This window comes from Larus michahellis, chromosome 1 (assembly GCF_964199755.1).
Source record: "Larus michahellis chromosome 1, bLarMic1.1, whole genome shotgun sequence".
Lineage (NCBI taxonomy): Eukaryota > Metazoa > Chordata > Aves > Charadriiformes > Laridae > Larus > Larus michahellis.
In genome coordinates, this window is record NC_133896.1 from 215,002,351 (window position 1) to 215,023,183 (window position 20,833).

The 20,833-nt window shown below is 45.6% G+C and overlaps 1 protein-coding gene across 6 annotated transcripts in view; it reads left to right on the forward strand.

Annotated features, from left to right (window-relative positions):
* The window catches only part of FAM168A (family with sequence similarity 168 member A), a 220,225-nt gene that overhangs the window by 76,460 nt on the left and 122,932 nt on the right, over positions 1–20,833 (forward strand). The window lies entirely within an intron of this gene.

Below are 20,833 nucleotides of genomic sequence, written 5' to 3' on the forward strand. Positions count from 1 at the left end.
CTTTTGTGTCCATCTTCTTTTAATTTTCTTTTCCAATCCCACCTGTGAAATAGGTTTGGTTTTAAAAAAGAAAACCCAAACGCTGGGTTCATGATCTGGTTTTTGTATCACTCTGCCGGGGCTCGCGAACGAGCGTCGGCCTCAGAACGGACACAAACGGGTTTACTGGCTATTAAATATTTTTGCAGGATGATAAATTTAAAGCAGGGAGTAATTAACAACAAAGGGTAATGGACCTGAGAAAGGGTGTCTCATATCTGGAGGAGTTGATTGTGTTTTGCCGGAGCTGAGAGCTACAGGAAATTTTATGAGAACCAAATCTGAGCTTCAAATGCTGCTGTCCCCTCGTAGGAGCTTTTTTGCCAGTAACGCAACCCCGTCAAAATAACAAACCGAAGCACCTCGCGTCCACTATTTATGCTTGGGAATACTCAGTGTGGGGTGATGTTACGTGGTTGGGTTCTTCTGTCTGGCTGTTTTTTTCCTGCCTCCCAAAGTTGCATATGGTGGGAGCTCGGGGAGTTGTCATCTCGTGTTGAATAAGGCCCGGCTATGACAACCTTCAGACTTAGTATCTTTAGGAAGGCAGAATTAGAAGGGAAAAAATGTGCCTTTTCTTGATTAGGGTACTGCCCAGACTGATTGGGTAATAATATGTGAAGGGGACAAACCTGCTCTTGGAGGTCCTCTTCCTGTCCCCGGTTCCTCTCCAAGCTCTTCAAGGCAATGACAGGTTTTGTGCAGGGTTTTTGTGCAGATTTATTGCAGAATGCTGTTAATTTCTGAAAAAAAACAAGTGATAGGACAAGAGGAAATGTCCTCAGGTTGCGCCAGGGGAGGTTTAGGATGGATATTAGGAAAAATTTCTTCCCTGAAAGGGTTGTGAAGCATTGGAAGAGGCTGCCCAGGGCAGTGGTGGAGTCGCCATCCCTGGAGGGATTTAAAAGCCGGGCAGACGTGGTGCTGAGGGACATGGGGTAGTGGTGGCTTTGTCAGCGTTGGGTTGATGGTTGGACTCAATGATCTTAAAGATTCCTTCCAACCTTAACGATTCTATGATTTTAAAATGAAGTACGGTATTTAATGCATTTTTTTAATCAGTCCTTCATCTGGCCATTTGATTTTTATTGTGTTGAGACAAAAATTGCAGCATTCAATGAAAGATTCAAGAAGCCCCACTGCAAGCAATTTTGGAACAACCTGCTTCTAGGAAGTCCTTTTAATGCATTTTATCTGATATTTGTAAGTCCTGATAATTTAAATTTTTCACCTCTAAAACATGTGCGTGTATGTGAATTGATTTTAAACTTCAAATCTCTTCTTGAATCACACTAAACTTTTGCCCACAGTGTTTAGTAGTGAGCTGTGCAAGCTTGGAGTAAATTGCAATTGAATTTGAATTCATTCTCTTATCCCCTGTTGCTCTAGTATATGGTGGGATAAATAGTGGCATTTAGGGCTTTAGGGGCTGACCTGCTGGAGAGCAGCTCGGTGGAAAGAGACCTGGGAGTCCTGGTGGACAACAGGATGACCATGAGCCAGCAATGGGCCCTTGTGGCCATGAAGGCCAATGGTCTCCTGGGGAGCATCAGGAGGAGCGTGGCCAGCAGGTGGAGGGAGGTCATCCTCACCCTCTGCTCTGCCCTGCCCTGGGGAGGCCACAGCTGGAGCACTGGGTCCAGTTCTGGGCTCCCCGGTTCAAGAGGGACAGGGAACTGCTGGAGAGGGGACAGCAAAGGGCTATGGAGATGCTGAGGGGACTGGAACAGCTCTCTTAAGGAGAAAGGCTGAGGGATTTGGGTCTCTTCAGTCTGGAAAAAAGACGGCTGAGGGGGGATCTTATCAACGCTTAGAAATACTGAAAGGGTGGGTGTCAGGAGGATGGGGCCAGGCTCTTTTCAGTGGTGCCCAGTGACAGGACAAGGGGTAACAGGCACAAACTTGACCATAGGAAGTTCCACCTAAACATGAGGAGGAACTTCTTTCCTGTGAGGGTGGCAGAGCCCTGGCACAGGCTGCCCAGAGAGGTGGTGGAGTCTCCGTCTCTGGAGACATTCCAAACCCGCCTGGACGCGTTCCTGTGCCACCTGCTCTGGGTGACCCTGCTCTGGCAGGGGGTTGGACTGGAGGGTCTCCAGAGGTCCCTTCCAACCCCTGCCATGTGGTGATTCTGTGATTTAATTTCATTTCTCATACTGTCTTTTTTAAGATACTGCTTTCATGTATGGTATTTTTCTTTTTAAGTTAAACTGTTGCAAACCTTTGCTTCTTTCCCTGGGTAAATTTTTCCTAGCATCCAATTCATCTCATCGGCCACCTGAAGTGGAAGAGGAGCAGAGGCAGGGGAGAAGAGAAAGGGGAAACGCGGGTGCGTTGGAGGTCAGCATGTGACACAGCTTCTCTGGTTGGTGACATTTGGGTTCTTTGTGCTGTCTTCCATGTTCTTTGTCCCGTTCCTCATGTCACCGTTGCTTAATATCTTCATATTTTGATAAATCTTTTGTGAAATTACTAAAAAAATCTGTAATTGAGCCCTTCATATTTGTTGTCAGCTACCAGTGCAACCCAGTATTATGTAGGAGGATTATTGCCTGAATACTTGACCTTGAAAGCAGCTTGCGCTCAGAGGTGCGGGGGGCTGGAAGGGCAATGAGATACAGCGTCGCTCAGCTTTCAAGGGGATTTTCCCTGCTGTGCGCGTCACGGTTCTGCACCGATTGCCCCAAAATAGTCACCTTTCATGAGCACCTTGGACATTTTGGCGTTTAGACGAGCGGCGGTGTGGTGCTTAGTTTGCAGAGCTTTTGGAAGATGCTGCTACCCAGGTCGTTCCTGCGTAGCTGAAGTCCTCATTATATATTCATAAATGTATATAAAATAAGATATAAAATAATAATATATAAAATAATGTATATAATATACATAAAAATAATAAATCACCGGGATATATTATTTTATTCAGTGTACACCCATACTACCTTGCATCTCTCGGCAGATGATTTCACTGGCTGCAGTTGTCGGAGCTTTCAGAATCGTCCAATGTAAGAATGATTCTGAATAATTTAATCTCTGCAAACATTGCCTTATCTCTTTCGCTTTCTTTTCCGATTTTAGCGCCGTCCAGGAAACACTGCCGGTCCTTGCAAAGGATCTCGGAGCACCTTCCTGTTCCCCTTTTGGCAGCCTCAAAATCTAGTGTTGAATATTGGGCTCTTTCTTAAAGCTTAGCTGCTCTCTAATCCACGACAGTCGCTTTCCATCTTATCCTGTAACTTTAGTTTTTTAATAGTGTCTTGTGCAGGCTTTTATTAATAGCTTTTCTGAGGTCGTCCCCTCCAGTTATGGACTCTTTAGTCATCACTGTATAGCCACGATGGAAGGATTTTGTCCGAGTTATTTTGTTTCCCTTGCTGTGTCCGTTTATCTGGGTGTCGCAGGGCGCCGCATCGGTACAGCCTGTTTGCTTCATGTGGAATAAGACATCGGGTAATTCCGTGGTAATCCTTATTACACTTATTAGAGATAAGTACAAGTCTTCTGCTGTTATGTAATGAGCGATTCGAATATGATAGCGTATTTTTGTAAACATTATGGACAGGTCATTCGAAATTCTTCACCAACTGTTAAGTGAACAATCTTTGGTTTTATTGACTTTGGTATATAATTACTTTTTCTTCCATCTTGTATTTCTCTAGTAGCTCTTTGGAGATGCCTAATCTTTCTGTACACGAAAAAGAATACACGTGGAATGAATTTGTAATTGGTATATGCACTTTCTAGGCTGTTTCTGGTAATTTACCTGTGTGTGCTGCTCTTGGTTTGGATTTTGACTCATTTGCTTCCCATAATCTTGTTTTCTGATGAGCCTTCTCCTCCCTGCTGTCCTCTTCTCCTCCGGTTGGAGGTTCTGTTTCGTCTCCTCAAGTAGACAACAGGCAGAGTCTGTCGTCTTTAATTTTCTCACCTTTTGCCTTAAGGCTCTTCCACACTATTATCCTTATTTTAAAATCCTCCTGTAAACAAATGCATCAAATTTCCGTGTCACTGTGCTCATTTGTCATTGAAAACATTGGCTTCCATGACATTGTGACTGTTGGTCATTAGTGACCACAACTGTTGATATTTTAAATCCAGTCTTGTGTTTATGTTGTTTTGGACATTAGATGAAAACAGCCTCAATTCTTAAATGCAATAGAATCATAGAATGGTTTAGGCTGGAAGGGACGTTAAAGATCATCCAGTGCCACCCCCTGCCCTGGGCAGGGACACCTCCCACCAGACCAGGTTGCTCCAAGCCCCGTCCAGCCTGGCCTTGAACCCCTCCAGGGATGGGGCAGCCAGAGCTTCTCTGGGCCACCTGGGCCAGGGGCTCACCGCCCTCACAGCCAAGAATTTCTGCCCGAGATCTCAGCTCTGTCTCCCCTCTTGCAGTGGAAACCCCTTCCCCCTCGTCCCATGGCTCCCCTCCCTCATCCAGAGTCCCTCCACGGCTTTTCTGGAGCCCCTTGAGGGACTGGAAGGGGCTCCAAGGTCTCCGTGGAGCCTTCTCTTCTCCAGGCTGAACCCCCCCAACTCTCTCAGCTTGTCTTCATAGGAGAGTTGCTCCAGAAATAGAAATAGCTATTTCAAGGAAAAATGCTTAAACAACTGAGAAACTGCCTTTTTTGAACTCTGCTGTGACAGTTGACACCATTCACCTCCTCCTGTGTCAACCAGTTGGATATCGCCAGACCTTGAGCAGTTCCTTTTCCGATAACCAATTTATGGCATTGAAGAAGAAGGACTGTTTTTATGTGCTGTGGGATCCACTTCCCTACAGACCCCAGAAAACAGACCGACTGTCTAACACTTTGAAGACCAGTGCGACGGGAGAGCTGATCATGGGATCTCTTGTCGTTGTGTTGTCCATCATGAAGTCCACAGGGACAGTCTTTCTGCCACGGCACCTCCAGGTGACAACGAATACGCAGCCTTTGGAGGTGTGTGGTGGGCAGTATTTTGCAGTCTGCTTTTTCCAGGTAGACCTCGGTCAGTGATGAGACCTTTGGAAGGATGAAAAAGAGAGAGCAAAAGCAGAGCTGAAGGTAGGGCTCAGCAGGTGGAAACTCAGCCAGGTCTCAGGATTCAGGGCTTTCAGAGATATGAAAAATAAAAAATATTAAATTAAAATATAGTTTTGAAATAGAGTATTTTAAAATGGGGTAATTTCATACAGCTTCACACCCAAAAAGCCCATGTGTGCAAGCATCAAATTGTGGAGATGAGAAATTTGCTCATGAGATGGCTCCAAAATGAGGGCAATTGAGGAGGTATTTAAGATATAACAAGTTATGTCATAAAAATGTAACCGTGTCACTCCAAGCAGAAAGTCCTTGGAAACAGCTTCAATTGCAATTTTTCCCTGTCCCAAATAAGCTTTCATTATTGGCAGTGAAGATCTGAAGTGCTGTTTGTTGGCAGAATTTACGGGTGACTGACGGCACGCTCAGTCCTCCGAGTCCTCGTGTGAAAGACGGTTCTCCACTATCGAAAAATATATAAGAAATCCAGAAACCCCCCCCAGGGAGCGTACAGAATTCCCAAGTTAGGAAGAGCACATGTGGCTTTTAGTGGTAGTTTGATTCTGGGATGTAGGAGAAGTGAGATTTTTCAGATGTGTTTCAGTTAGAGCCAGAACACTTTTTTTTTTTTTTTTTTCCTTTTTCTACTCATCCGGAAACACTTAGAAATGAGCAATTCCACCTATTTGTCTTGTCGAGGGCTGTTTTCTTCTACTATAAGGAAATAGTTTACACTTATATGAGACCATTATCTCATACACATGCGGAGCAGATTTCCATCCTCTCCTCTTGGCTAGAGAGGAAATAGTGAAAGAAATCTGGGGGAAGCTGGGGAAAGAAAGGGAAAATTTTAGGGAACTTAAGCCACTGAACTGTGCATCCCGACTTTGCCTGAAAATTCCTCATTTTTGGGGTGACAGTGATAAGAATAACGAAGGCAAACGCTGTGCCAGGTCTTGCCGATGGTGGTAGGTGAGTGCTGCTGTACTAACATTTTTGTTTTAGGCTGATGAAGTCTCTTGCTGCCGATAAAAAACTGAGCCATGGGATGTCGTAATGCCTTCTGTAATTCTAGCGGTGTTAGTTGTTATTTTTTTTTTAAAATTATTATTAATAGAAGTATCTTGGGGAAACAGGTCTTTCAGTCAGACTGCTTGTACGAAGAGGTGGTGCTGGTACACACCGTCAGAGATACCAAACCCAGAAATATATCTATCCTTGCTATTACTGACCTTGGAAAAGATTCAGTAATTTGGGTGGTCTACAGCTCTTTGTAAATGTCTTTTTTTTTTCTTTTTTTTTTTTCAAGTGGTAGAAAATTGCAAAATATGTAGGCGAAACATTGTTTCCCCTGAAGTATCGTGTTTTCCTAAGCCCCCACTAAGTGATGGGCCCTTGGCGGTGTCAAGATGAATCTAATGACTCAAAGCTACCCATGCAATTAGAACGTATGAAGGATCAGTATTTAAAAATTGTGCTAGCTAAGTGTCTAGCTATTTAAATAGCACACATATATTTAAAAAAAAAAAAAAAAAAGATAACAGAACGCCTTTGGGTCTCGCTTTTCCCCAGGACTATTAAATCCTAGAATAACTCCCAGCTCTTTAACCTGTATTTCAGGTAACCTTTGAAAAAGGGAACTGTCAGATCAGATTTTCTTTCTGCTGGACCCTGTTAATAACTGGAAAACCCCTTGGAATTTCTTGGTATTGACCTTCGAGACATCCTTCTGCTATAGAGACCCAGCAAACTCTAGCGTTGGACAGCTGGAACAGTGAAAAAGGCATAAGTAAACATATTTTCTTGAAATTCCATTTTAAAATCGGTATAGGCAGTTTTCATCTTTAACCCATTTTGCAGTTAAAACCTAATTATGAATAGTTAAATTCAGGCAAAAGAATCCTATTTTCTTCTAGTTCTGCATTAAACAAGTTGCCAGAACTTAACGTGGTGGGAACGGTTCAGGTTGGAAGCATTCTCTGCGTCGGCATTGCTAAACTTGCAGACTTCCTAGCATGAATTTGTACAGAATGCAGTTACTGCCTTTCAGAAGAAATTAATTACCCTTCCTCCAACTGGACCTATCTATGATTAAACTGAAATGCAAAAGTAGGATTCGTGCTTTTTGGAAAACCTGTGTTGGCCAGACCCTCATCTGAATTGTAAATAGCAGCTTTGGGTTTGAAATTAGTCCCGGGCTTACAGTCCCGTTCTACTGATGGGTAAATGGAAGACTTGGGTAGTGTTGTCTACTTTTCTGGTAGATTGTATAAGATGGGCAACTACCGAACATAAAAAATACCAGCTTAAAATTCCTTCGTGTGTTTTGTGTTGCTGGAAGTTCCGATTGTGTTTGTTGATTTAAAATTGGACATTGAAATCACATGTTGGCAGCGGTTGAAAAGTATGGTGTTTACTTGTCGTCAGAACTGGTTTCGTCCTGGAAAACATCGACTATTTATTTTGCTCAAACCGCTGTCTAATAGTTCTGCAGTAGCGGGGGGAGCTCCTGCAGCCTTGGGGGGGTTGCGGCACTTGGGGGGACACTTTGAAGCTGTCCCGAACTGATATCTTTGTGAAGCACAAAGAAAATTTATACTGCCCAAGATGATGTCTTGGATGTAATGTGGAAATTTTAGGTAACAGTGATCAGAGCAAATTCCAACAAAGCTTTGACAACCCCACGTCCTTTCTCAAATTAGAGCTGATTTCTGAAACTGGGAGCTTGAGAATGATGCTCTTGGCTGAGTTTGTCTTCAGATTATATTAGCTTAATTGAGGATGTGTTTTGTTCTTGTTTTTCTACTCTGAACCAAGATCACTATGAAGAGAACGAGAATTAATTGTGTAACCATTGTATTAATATTGTACACGAACGTCTCTGCCCGCAGAGATGCTAAAACTCCAGCTGGAGAATCCTAACGCAGCTTTGGAATTGTCCCTGCTTGGAGCTGGAGGTTGGAGAAGATCCCCACTGGAGGTCCCTTCCCGCTAAATTATCCTGTGATTTTGTGATCCCAACAGAATTATTCACAGAGCTCTTGGTGGTTGGTTCGCTGCAAACTGGTTGGTGGTGGAGATAGCAGGGATTCGCCCCCAGAACTTTTATTGACTGTGACATTAAATGTGTGTATCTGATGGACGGGGATGGACAGGCACCTTGGCTGTTGGGTTGCAGATTGGATTTACAGTAGCAATTAATTTTTTATACATGAGAATCTTATCCATACCTTTCTTCAGTCCTCAGCTGGGGTTCAGTAGCATCCCTGTTCAGTCCCAAAGGCCTTTTAGAAGAGGAGTCTTTCTCCATATGTGGAAAAGCTTTGGGATTTTCAATAAAAAAGGAAAAGGAAATGGACACACTCAGCATATAAATACTTTGTCGGCCAAACGTGCATCTTTTCTGCGTCTTTAAAAGGTCTCTTCCGACCCAAACCAGTCTATGATTCTGTGTTCCTATTAATGAGGAATAATTGGCTGCTGTTAATGATAAAATCCGATGGTAGTTGAATGGGTGCAGTCAGTTTGGCAACCCTAGAGATTGCTGCCCGCATAGTTTCATCTCTTTATTACAGGTCGCCTGAAAGCAGTTAATCTGGAGTAATTTAGTTGTGATATGACCTGGCTAGTCTCAAAATGACACTTTTAAAGAAGTTGCCAAATAGAGCCATCTGTTTTCTTATACTCTAATTGCTCATTCAGCCCAAACAGCTCAGCGGATCTAAGGAAACCAGTTAGCGGGGAGGGCCAAGTGTTGACGTGCTGTTCTGAAGGCATCTCCCTATGAATTAAGACTCCTTGTCGGGAGCACAAACCCAGAGCCTTAGAGTCCTTTTCTTTCTTCTTTTTTATTTTTTTTTATACTTCCCTACTTATCTGGTTGTGCTTCTGTTCACATCACCTATTCTGCTCTACAGATGAGGCTGGTGAGTTTTATCGTCTCTCCTGCTTGGTAAGAAATGACCTTTAAATTGTTTTTCCGGCACCTTTCTGGGCACCATGAGCCTCCTCGGAAATGATTTTGTGATGCCTCAGTTCTTGAGGCTTTCAAATTCCTCCTTAGGACACACTTCTATTACAGAGGCCCAAGAAAGGTGCTTCTCAAAGGGCAAAACCTCCATGCTAAGCTGTGTTTTATAATCTTACTGAAGTTTCAGTTGTTCCTTCCTTCAGTGTCCCTTTTTAGGTGACGGCTTGCAAGGAGAGGCACCACCCGAGACAGGAGCTCCGTGCGCTCAGTCATTCCCCAAAGCTTGTAGGTCTACTCAATCCCAAACCAACGTGAGCTTGCTCTAGCAATGTTCAGAGCCGACTGGAAGCACACCAGTGCCTTCAGAGAATCATAGAACTGTTTTGGTTGGAAGGGACCTTTCAGATCATTGAGTCCAACCATCAACCCAACACTGACAAACCCACCACTACCCCATGTCCCTCAGCACCACGTCTGCCCGGCTTTTAAATCCCTCCAGGGATGGCGACTCCACCACTGCCCTGGGCAGCCTCTTCCAATGCTTGACAACCCTTTCGGGGAAGAAATTTTTCCTAATGTCCATCCTAAACCTCCCCTGGGGCAACTTGAGGCCGTTTCCTCTTGTCCCATGGCCTGTTCCCTGGGAGAAGAGCCCGACCCCCCCTGGCTACCCCCTCCTTTCAGGGAGTTGCAGAGAGCGAGAAGGTCTCCCCTCAGCCTCCTTTTCTGCAGGCTGAACACCCCCAGCTCCCTCAGCCGCTCCTCACAAGACTTGTGCTGCAGACCCCTCACCAGCTCCGGTGCCCTTCTCTGGACACGCTCCAGCACCTCAATGGCTTTTTGTGTGGTGAGGGGCCCAAAACCGGACACAGCACTCGAGGTGGGGCCTCACCAGTGCTGAGGACAGGGGGACCATCACTGCCCCAGGCCTGCTGGCCATGCTATTCCTGATACAAGCCAGAATTCAGTCCTGGGAGCCAACGCCGTGGCTGGAGCAGGCGACATTCATGCAGCTTTGAGTGGTTTGAGGATAAGCAGAGCAGCTGTGCGTCTGTCTGCAACTTTCTGTATAGAGACGGGCGCCGTCCCAGCTCTGTTGCTTCCTCCTTTGCGCGGCTATGGAGCCCTTCGCCAGCCACAAACTGTTTCAGCTCGCGCAGGCTCTGCCGTTACTGCAAACGAGGAGAGGGAATAAAAGCTCTGCATTTCATGTGTGTTTGTCTCGAAGCAGGGGAGGGAAGGAGAGGGTGCAGCAGGCGGCTCCAGACCTCCAGTTGCACCAGGGTCACTCATTAGAGCCCATCTGCTTTATGGGACACAAACTAACCCTGGGGCTGTTGCTTCTTGCTGCGCAATGTTTGTTCTTTCTTTCTTCTGGGAACAAAGTTCATTGCTATTTTTATCTGTATTGTGTAGTGTTTAGTGGAGTTTTGGGTGCTGTAAGAAGCGATCAATAATACTTGTTGACTGACCTCTGAACAAGGCTTCCTATTGCTCACAGAGAAACAAATGTTGTGAGCAACTTGCTAAAAGCAGCTCTAATTCCACAGAAAACCTTGGGGAGAACCGCAGCAGCAGCAGCTGCTACCGATGCTGAAGGGCGTCTCTCCTTGCTTGATGAAGAAGGAGATACCAAGTGGAACAAGGCTGGCGTTTGTCCACAGGGTGCATTCCTGTTGATATGCTTCCTAGAATGACATCTTGTGACTAGATGATCTCAAAGGTCCCTTCCAACCCACACAATTCTATGATTCTATGACCCTTGTGCTTTTGGAAGCTTCTTTTGGTGGAGATGTTGACAGTTAGAAATAAAACCAGACTAATCCATGCGTGACTGGGTGAGAGCTCAGGAGCAGGTTGGGTGTGAAGTTTAGCTAAAGCAAAAGTGGCTAAAGAGGAAAAGGTCACTTGGGATATCGTTGTGGCTGTGTTTTAGTCAATGCTCTTCCTTACTGGCTAAGGAACTTGGGTTGTGAACTGCTCTAAAAATATCCTTTGATGCAATCTCTTCTTTGGAAATAGGTTGCTCAGGTTTGCAGGCATCGAGCCATACTTGGTTCTTGGAATCGTAGAAGGGTTTGGGTTCAAAGGGTTTGGGTTAAAGTCAGTTTGTGACTTTAAGGGTCATCTAGTCCAAGCCCCCTGCCATGAGCAGGGACATCTTCAACTGGATCAGGTTGCTCAGAGCCCCATCCAACCTGGCCTGGAATGTTTCCAGGGATGGGGTGTCTCCCACTTCTCTGGGCAACCTGGGCCAGGGGCTCACCATCCTCACAGCAAAGAATTTCTTCCTAATATCTAACCCAAATCTCCCCTCTTTCGGTTTAAAACCATCCCCCCTCGTCCCATGGCTCCCCTCCCTCGTCCAGAGTCCCTCCCCAGCTTTCCTGGAGCCCCTTGAGGGACTGGAAGGGGCTCTAAGGTCTCTGCAGAGCCTTCTCTTCTCCAGGCTGAACCCCCCCAACTCTCTCAGCCCGTCCTCCCAGCAGAGGGGCTCCAGCCCTCCCAGCATCTCCGGGGCCTCCTCTGGCCCCGCTGCAACAGCTCCGTGTCTCTCCTGTGCTGAGGCCCCAGAGCTGGAGGCAGCACTGCAGGGGGGTCTCCCCCGAGCGGAGCAGAGGGGCAGAATCCCCCCCCTCACCCTGCTGCCCACGCTGCTGGGGATGCAGCCCAGGCTGTGGGGGGGTTTCTGGGCTGCCACTGCACATTGCCAGCCTGTGTTAAGCTTCTCATCAATTGACACCCTCAAGTCCTTGTCCTCCTTTGTCCTTTGTCTTGTTTCTCATTCTGTGGGAGAGGCTGTTGTCCACCTCCAGTTGTCCTGTGGTGGCAACTCTCCTCCTCCTCCAGCGTTTGGTTTCATCAAGCTCATGCTGCCCTGATGGCCAAGAAGAGCTGCCTGTAGACACCTGCTTTACTGCTACCTTTGATCCTTGGATGTTTCTGCTCCGCTGTGATACTGCCAGCATGCAATGATTAGTGCAGGTTTTGTTCTCTTTTTTTATACTCGGCTTCTGTATCCCGTAACGCTGGTAGGTGGGTTGTGTGTGACAGATGTCACTGCGCTGCAGCACTGGGATGGAGAGCACTCTGCTAATGCAAACTCAAATAAGTGTGATTTACTTTTCTTTTCATGCCTCATTTAATAATCAGTGCGAGTCCACAGATTAGCAAGTAAAAAGTTATTGTTCACGGCATTGGAACCAAATTAAAGAGATTCGTAAGCTTATGGCAAAACTGTCCAAAAGAAATCACTGAGATCTGCTTTGAAAATTGCAGAAACTTGGCTGCTCCTAATGGGGTGGTTTATTTTGGGTGCCGGATTAAAAGCCAGGCTGGTTATGGGATGTGATGTATTACAGGGCAATGCTGAGTGAAGAACTAGAGCTTCTTCTTGTCCTCCTACTGCATCCGAGTCGGTAGACGTCTTTGTAGTATCTGTGGGTGAAATACCTGCTCTTGGCACAGCGCTGATCGTCCAACCGGCCAAGAGGTATGGAAGATTGGAGCTGGAGAAATGATCCTTTGTTCTGAAAGTCCACGGACCCGTAATGATTCATCTTCAGCTTGTTTGCGACTTAGGGAGCAGAACAAGCCCTGACAGTCGGTGACGGTGAGCGTGGGTGAGCTGCCGAGGCGCGGGCGGTTGCGTTCCCTTGCTTCGCTTGCAGAGAGGCTTTCCTCGGCCTCATCACTGAACAGATTGAATAGGTTTTTAGAGGTTTGAAGGGCTTGGTCAATGTATCTAGCTTGGCTTTTCTCAACCACACTGTGGAACTTCGTGCAGTGATGTCTCCGTCAGGCCTGGAGCTTCCAGGTAAACTAGTTCATGCGCTTCACAGAGATCTGTACTCTCCATTTATTGCGTGTTTTCCCCAATAAAAGATTCATGGCACAGTTCAGGGATTGGGGCTCGTTTAATTACGGGGAGCAGCTTTGGAATAACCTGAAACCTCTGGTAGTCGGTGTCTTTGGATTGATTGGTGACAGGTCTGGCAGGGAATTATACAGACCCATGTGAAGTCTCCAACCTATGTCAGGAATATACGTAGGCTATATAGGGCATGGACCAGCACATCACCTCGTTAACCAAATCACCTCAAAATCACCTCAAACAGTCGGGAGGGAGCTAAACCCACCCTGGCTGCAGCACAACTTCCAGCCCTTTCTTGGGAAGCGGGACGTGGGGGTGGACATCAGGTTAACAAAACCGGAACAGAATGAGATGTATAATTGCGAAGGGTGTGATGTTGAGAACGAAGCGACGGATCGCCGTAATTAACAGCCAAATAACTTAATTTTTTTGCCAAAGTGGTGCAGGATACGAAGCGCGATGCGTACGGAGAACGTGCAGTGAGAGAGGTTTGCAGGAGATTGGCTGAGGTCGGGGGCTGTTTCACCGCAGCCTCTGCTGGCTAAAAAGGCCACCCCTGTAGGGTAGAGGCTGCTGAAGCAGCTGAGCCCCATCTTTTTAGGAATATTGAGAGTTCCCAGACTTTTCCTGAGCTGCGCGTATTTCCTCCGTCTCATTACCCCTGGGAAAGTAAAACACCGGAGTTGGTGCTCCATTCGTCTGAAGCCTTACTTTGTTTTTTGAAAAAACACTGAACAGCCTTAAAAAAAACCCAAACAGGATGCTTTTTCTTTTCTAGTGAAAGCGAGTGTTGAATACTGGATTACGAGATTGGAAATAGAGTCGTATTTTTATATGGCTCTTCTGTAATTCCGGGATTATGTTTAACAAAGATCCTCTTCAGCTACACCAGTGTTTCATTAGCTTTGGATGCTGGTGACCCCAGAGCTTTTCCTACCTCATTAAACTCTCTGAGATGAAGTCTTTCTCTCTATATTCAAGGTGGAATTTCCTTTTTTTCCTTCTTAGTATTTTGTTAACCTATTTTAGGAATGATTCTTCTGGATTCACACCAAATATAGCTGCTGTGACTCAGCCTCCTCCGTTCCTGGGTTTGGACTTGGAGATCCATTTGCTGCTCTTGCGTTTTGTAGCACTTCCCTCCTCCTCTGTAATTTCCCCCTCTTCGTTTCTAATCCAGTCCTCCCGCGTTCCTCAAGTAGCGTTCTTCAGTTGAAATGGCTTTCCTATTGATCCTGGGATTTTTAAGGTTGTCACAAGGTTTTATAAATCAGCATCAGAAGAAGAATTCAGCACAGGAGATTCACGGTATCCAGGCAGCCATTAGACTGTCACGAAACCCTCACCTGCCATTTTAGTAATACAAGTCACAGAATCACAGAGTGGTTTAGGTTGGAAGAGACCGTAAAGATGATCCAGTTCCACCCCCCTGCCCTGGGCAGGGACACCTCCCACCAGCCCGGGTTGTTCAAACTTCCGTCCAACCTGGCCTTGAACCCCTCCAGGGATGGGGCAGCCACAGCTTCTCTGGAATGGTTTTAGGATGAGGGGGAAGGGGTTTCCACTGCAAGAGGCGAGATTGAGCTGAGATCTCAGGCCGAAATTCTTGGCTGTGAGGGTGGTGAGCCCCTGGCCCAGGTTGCCCAGAGAAGCTGTGGCTGCCCCATCCCTGGAGGGGTTCAAGGCCAGGTTGGCCGGGGCTTGGAGCAAGCTGGTCTGGTGGGAGGTGTCCCTGCCCAGGGCAGGGGGGTGGAATTAGATGGCCTTTAAGGTCCCTTCCGATTCCAACCATTCCATGATGCCAACTCAGATTTGCAAGATGGTACAGGAGCTGACGAGTATTTTTACTTGCCTCTGAATTGCCAATACCCAGCAGCACAGACTTAGCATTTCTCTCTCATGTTCGGTTTTCTGTTTCCCCTCCCCAATGTCTGCAGAAGATTTTCAAAATCAGATGGCGACAGTGAATTGCAAATCAGGAGGATTAGCATTTGTATCAAACACACTCCGGCAGAAGGAGATTACAAGTCCTGGGTCAGCCGATAGCAAGAGCTCAGGAGCGTAGCCATGGAGCGGGTGCTGCTGGAAGGGATGAGAAGGAGCAGAGTTCAGCGACACTGGCCACCTGATTTTCTGCTCTGGTCCTTCTACAAGGCTGCCTTGACAGATGTTTTGCCTCCGCCAGGATTTTGTGTTCTCCCATGGACATGCTTGGAGGTTTCACCTCTCCCTGCAGAATAAAATCCTTCGAAAAATGTCATTTCTGTTCTTCAGTATCATACCTTTCTTTCTCTTTCAGCCAATAACAAGTATTTTGCATCAGATAAAAAAAACCCCAAAACAGTAGAGGCGCAGCCACACGCTTCATCTTTTTACGGATGCTTTCAGTGTAGGCTGATCTGAACAAAGGAGGGATGTGAGACCGGCGAGCATCAACGGCGGCTTCGCCAAGAGGTGAAAAAGGCCCTTCTCGTCCACGCGGTGCCACGGTCTACAATACGTGCCGTTCTGTATGCGCTCAGCGTGGCCTTGTGTTAATTTGAAAATGAATAGCGCTATCCGGGGGAAACCTGGGCTTCCTCTGCAAAGGGCTTAAACGCCCGAGGTACACGTTCGCTTAATTGCTTGCCTGTGGCAAACAGATTGCCTAAGGGTGAAATTAAAGTGCCACTCCTACAAAGCTTTCTAATTACGTTTCCGTAGCCTTCAGCCACATTAGGGGGAAAAGTCTGACGCTGTTGCGCTGGTGTCTAAATCTAGGCACTGTTGCTTTATGATTTCCGTAGAAAACGGAGGGATGTGAAGAGCGTCGTCCTCTCTGTGCGTCCCGAGTCTTCCTCTGTAATGGGACTGGGAGCATTTTGCAGGTTGAGGGGTGCTGACGGGGGAAGCACGACCCCAGTAATGGCCGGGACCCCTCCGCCCCGGGAAATTTCTATTGAGATACTTTATGGGGTGCATTCACCGGCCTCTGATGTCTCAACGCATGCACCGCTCGCTTTAAATGCATTTCTATATGTAAAGAAATAAATAAAGAAAAGTGTTGTATATTATTACATATTTAAATACATATTTTATATAATATATATTTAGGTTATGTTATTATACATTTAAAAATATATTATGAATTGAAAAGGAATAACCAGATTATTTTATAGTTATTGGAAGAAGTCTATTTGGGGGGGAAAAAAAAGAAAGACAGAAAGAAAGAAAGTCAGAAAGAAAGTCAGAAAGACGGAAAGACGGAAAGAAAGAAAGAAAGAAAGAAAGAAAGAAAGAAAGAAAGAAAGAAAGAAAGAAAGAAAGAAAGAAGGAAGGAAAGAAAGAAGGAAAGAAGGAAAGAAAGAAAGAAAGAAAGAAAGAAAGAAAGAAAGAAAGAAAGAAAGAAAGAAAGAAAGAAAGAAAGAAAGAAAGAAAGAAAGAAAGAGGGGGAGGACCTTGGGGAAGTGTCTTGCTGTGTAATGCCCATTCTTTATGAAGTGTATATTCCCAGGCTCTCCAGATCGCAGAGGTCATGATTACTCTCACAATTTGCCCTCCTTTTCTTTCCGTCAAGGACATTTTTTTCCCCCTGTGTTGCCTGGCAATTCATGTCAAGATGGCTTAGGTCCTGCCCTGTGCTCTCCCTCTGTTTTCTGCGCCGGTCACATTGTCGAGCATCTTAGGAGTGATCTTCCAGAGGCTGCACATCCAGCCCGGTTTCTGCCTTACGGGGCTGCGGGGGATTTTGCTGCGCTTACTGTGTATTTGATTCTTTCTAGATCCCGGTTCCTTGTTAGCTCTCCAGGCATCATTCTTCCCTGCTGTTGGAATCATCTCTTAAACCTGAATTAATTGTTGAACTGAAACCAGGAACTCCGTTTCTGTTGTTTTTTAAAGAAAAAAAACCACGACGCCCAATATTTCACAAAATGCCAAGTGGGAATATTGAGCTTTTTTTTCCCAAGCATGTAAAACCGAAGCCAAGAATTCATTAAAAACTGAAGTGAATCTTAGCAAAATTAGTCCCCTGCCAGGCTGTGTTTTTCATCGCAGGTAATATCGATTTGGGCATTGTCAGAGCAGAGAAAAATTTGGAGAAAGGAAACCTCTCGAGTAGGTGGTGCGCACCTGTGGCATGATTGATAGAGTTAATTTAAGACACAAATTGAATTGTTATGAAGAATGATGGCGGGAAGGTTCTTATGTAGGGAGACGATGCTTATCAGCATGAAAATAAATGTGTCACAAATTGGTTGCAAATCAAAGGCCTGATTTTTTTTTTTTTTTTTTTTTCTTTTTCAAAATGCATAAATAAGGGGCGTGCATCTGTAAATCATGTAATCACTGTCTACCGTATGCCGGGTTCTTTGCAGAATATACAAAAGACTGCTCTGAAGAGTTTGTAATATAAAGCTATGAGGCTACAGACAGCTCTGTGTGCTTCAACCCAGGTGGCTTTAAGCACGCCTACGCGTAAGCGTGTTGTAAAATATCTGCAGCACTGAATGCGAAGAGTAATTAAATTATCGGTCACAGGTAATACCTCCCCGACACATCTATTTGGACGTGCGCAAGCGCTTGATTTGGTGTTGGCTTTGGCACAAGGCAGCAGCAAGCGTATGTTTTGGTGTCTTACTTCTGTTATTTATGGTGCGAAGACGTAGGTAGATGTTAAACTTTAATTTCAGTGTATTTTGGAGAAGGCCATCACCCGAAGGTTATATGTCTTCAATTAAACTTTGGCCTTTGCTACCTCTAATACTAGCGAAATGATATTAAAAACGCAGAAAGCTTAGGCAAGCTGACAATTGAACAGATTTTGTAGAGGCAGTCCAAGTTGCGGTGGCAGCATGCACATAATATTTGGGGTAACCTGTTGGCTGGAGAGGATCTTTAAAAAACAGAAATTCACTGAAAACGTTAACTTGCAGAAATAATTTCTTACAAGAGGGATTAACATGAAATTAAGCCATTTTGTGGCAAACGGAAACGTTCAGACATTTTTTTTTGTCAGCGGGGGAGCCATAGCATCAAAGGGACACTGATTGATAGGAAATAACATTTTTCTCACTGCTCCGTTGAAAGGCTTCGTAGGTCTTGTGTGGAGGCTCCAGCATCCTTCAAGCCAAAGCAAACGGGAATGACGGATTAGTGAATTAAACTTCTAATATCGTTGCTGGCTGCTCTCTTGAGTTTTCATGTCGCGCAATATCCTTCGACAAGTGACCGTGTTCATTGTTCTGGGATTGCCCTTATCGAAAATATCAGTAGTTGCGATGGGAAATTCTGCTTCGTTCTTACACACCGAGAGCATCGCCTCGTGTTGGATTCGCACGAGTATCGCATCGTTAATATTTTAAACAAAACACCGGGATTTTTTTTTTTTCCTATTAACGGATGCTGAAGCCCTGGTTGTTCAAGTGGCTCCACGTTTCCTTGACCTTACCCGCAGGAGAAATCAATTTGAGGTGAATAGAAATGTTCACGGGTGAAGACCAATATTTGCTTAGCTGCTTCAGAGTAAGCTGGTCTTTTTAAACATTTCCGAGAGACCTCAAAGACTTTTTTCGTTGTTTTTTAACGTCGGCATACACTGTTATTTGAAGGAAGAAGTGACTGACTGCTCTGCTTTTAGTTTCTGCCGTGCCATTCAGTCCCCAAACTGGCCTTATCCCCCCCGGATGGAAAACAAGAAAGCAGAGCTGGGTTGTCTGGCCACTCTGAATCATCGGCTGGGGATTTAGCAATTCTTCTTTCGCTGATATAAACTGCAAGCTCTAAGCTCCTTCAGACTTCATTGAATCTCTTCCCACTCTTTAGTTTGGGAAGGAAAGTCCGGAAATCTATGAAAAGTGTTAATTGTTGACTTGCTGTGGCCTTTCAGCCCTTTTCTTTGTGTGCGCTGCAAAAGCATTCCTGGTTTTGGCCTCCTGGGCTGGGTATATTCACTGGAAACCTGAATGTGTGAATAAGAGCACGGCAAAATCCTCTGTAACGGCAGGCGGAAAAATTCTTGGCTTTTACAGTGATTATGAAACGAATATGCTAATTGACTGCATATCGCATGCATTATAGAGGCCTGTCATACATTCATCTTGCTCGCCTGTCTCTTCTACAGTGTCTGCTACAAACCTTCGGTAATTCCTGTGTTGAGTGTTTGACTTGGGTTTGAGACCTAGTACAGCTTTATAAACAGCTGACGCCTTCACGTAAAGATTTCACGTGATCAATCATGGTCATCTGGTGCAAACTTTCTTTCTCTTATGCTGGTTATATATAGTTTTACTGAGTATTTTTGCAGCATCCACCCGTAGAGGCTTAGGCTCAGAGTCTGTAGAAGAAATACGGAGTAGTAAAGAGCTCAGGTATGATGAGTTGGACACGTACTAGAGCAGAAGGGTTTGTTGCAGAAGGAGGCGTGCATTCCTGATAGGGAGGGAGAATGGTGAAGGTCAGCTCCTTCACCCACCCTCAGCCGCCCAGGAGCACAGCAGGGTTTGGTCGTGGAGGCAGTTGGGTTTGGGCAGGTGGTGAGATGTGTGGGACACGGTGCTCGGGCAGTGACCCCACCAGCCCTGCTTGACCTTCAGCCAACGCCGTGCAAAGCTTTTGTGGGCTGTACTCCTGTATTCAGTGCTCTGGTCCTGCTCTCCAGCTGAGCCACCTCCTCCTCCAGCTAATTATCGCGATTCTTTTATCGAAAGCTGTAGACCACCTGGTTTCCCACTCCACTGATGTTTGAGAGTTGAAGGAGATTAAGTCTTTAGGATTTGTATCAACTAATTAATGTCATATTTTCAGGTTGAATCATCTTTATTTTGATGACTTGTAATAATAATTGCAGCACCTCTGCCTTTGGGTGTACATCAGCCCAGACTGTCCCATATTCCCTTAGGAAGTAAAAAGCCTACCTCAGCTCTGCCTGTGGTTGTTGTGAATATAATATTTTCTTAACTTGAGTTCTGTTTGTTCATCACTTGGCAGCTTTCACCTGGAAAAGCCAACAGCGTTCTTTTGCTTATTTTTCAAGCGGTAACAAGTTGCCACGTAGATCCACCAGGTATTGGTGCCGCACCAGGCACACCAAGACCAGCGTAAATCTGGGGTCTCTTGTTCTCCTTCCATGTAGATTTATTTCCAAATGGAGGGGACAAAAGCCAACGTCTACCTGTCTTTTGGGTAGGAAAGACTTTCAGTCTCCTGGGCTCGTTTAATACAGTACCTCTTGCCAACACAAAATTACAAAAAGGATGATAAACAGACCTCTTGCCAAAGCTTCCTTTCCGCTAACAGATTTAGCCTGTGCTCTCCTTCGTCTTCCCTGCTACAGCTTGGTTTTAAAACAAAGACTGCAAAATATTTAAGGAAGAAGGGACTATTATGGAGGATTGATCCCCTCCGTTTGCAACGTTAATCTTCATTTTTCCCAGTCTCTATACCCCATCTTTGTCCGTGCATCAGCACGACTAAAGGAAAAGAGAGGGCAGGGAAGGATTTGCTGTGCTGCCCGTCAGGGGAATGGGGCTGGAGCCAGAGGATGACTCCCTCGTCCTCCCACCGCTGAACCCTGCCTTAGGTTTCCAGTCTTGACGGGGGAGAATAAGGCCTGCGACCAGAAAACGGGACCCGGGAGGAGATCGGTAGAGGAACAACCATGGCTGGAAGTCATAAATCACACAGTCAAAACCTGCAGCGGGGTGGATTTGAATGCTGACCAAATATAGCCGAGAGGATTCTGACCCATATATTATGAAAAGGAGAGCTCTGCCCTCATCTGATCTTAATTCCAGGAATATTGTGTTTCTGGTGTGTCAACTTTGTACAGTGTAATCCCTTCAGAAACAAATTTAGATCTTTATCCTATTGCAGTGCGTGGGAAGGAGCGATGTTTCCAATATTCAGGGTATGGTTGGAAAGCGATTCTCCCATACTGAGGGGAGTAATTAC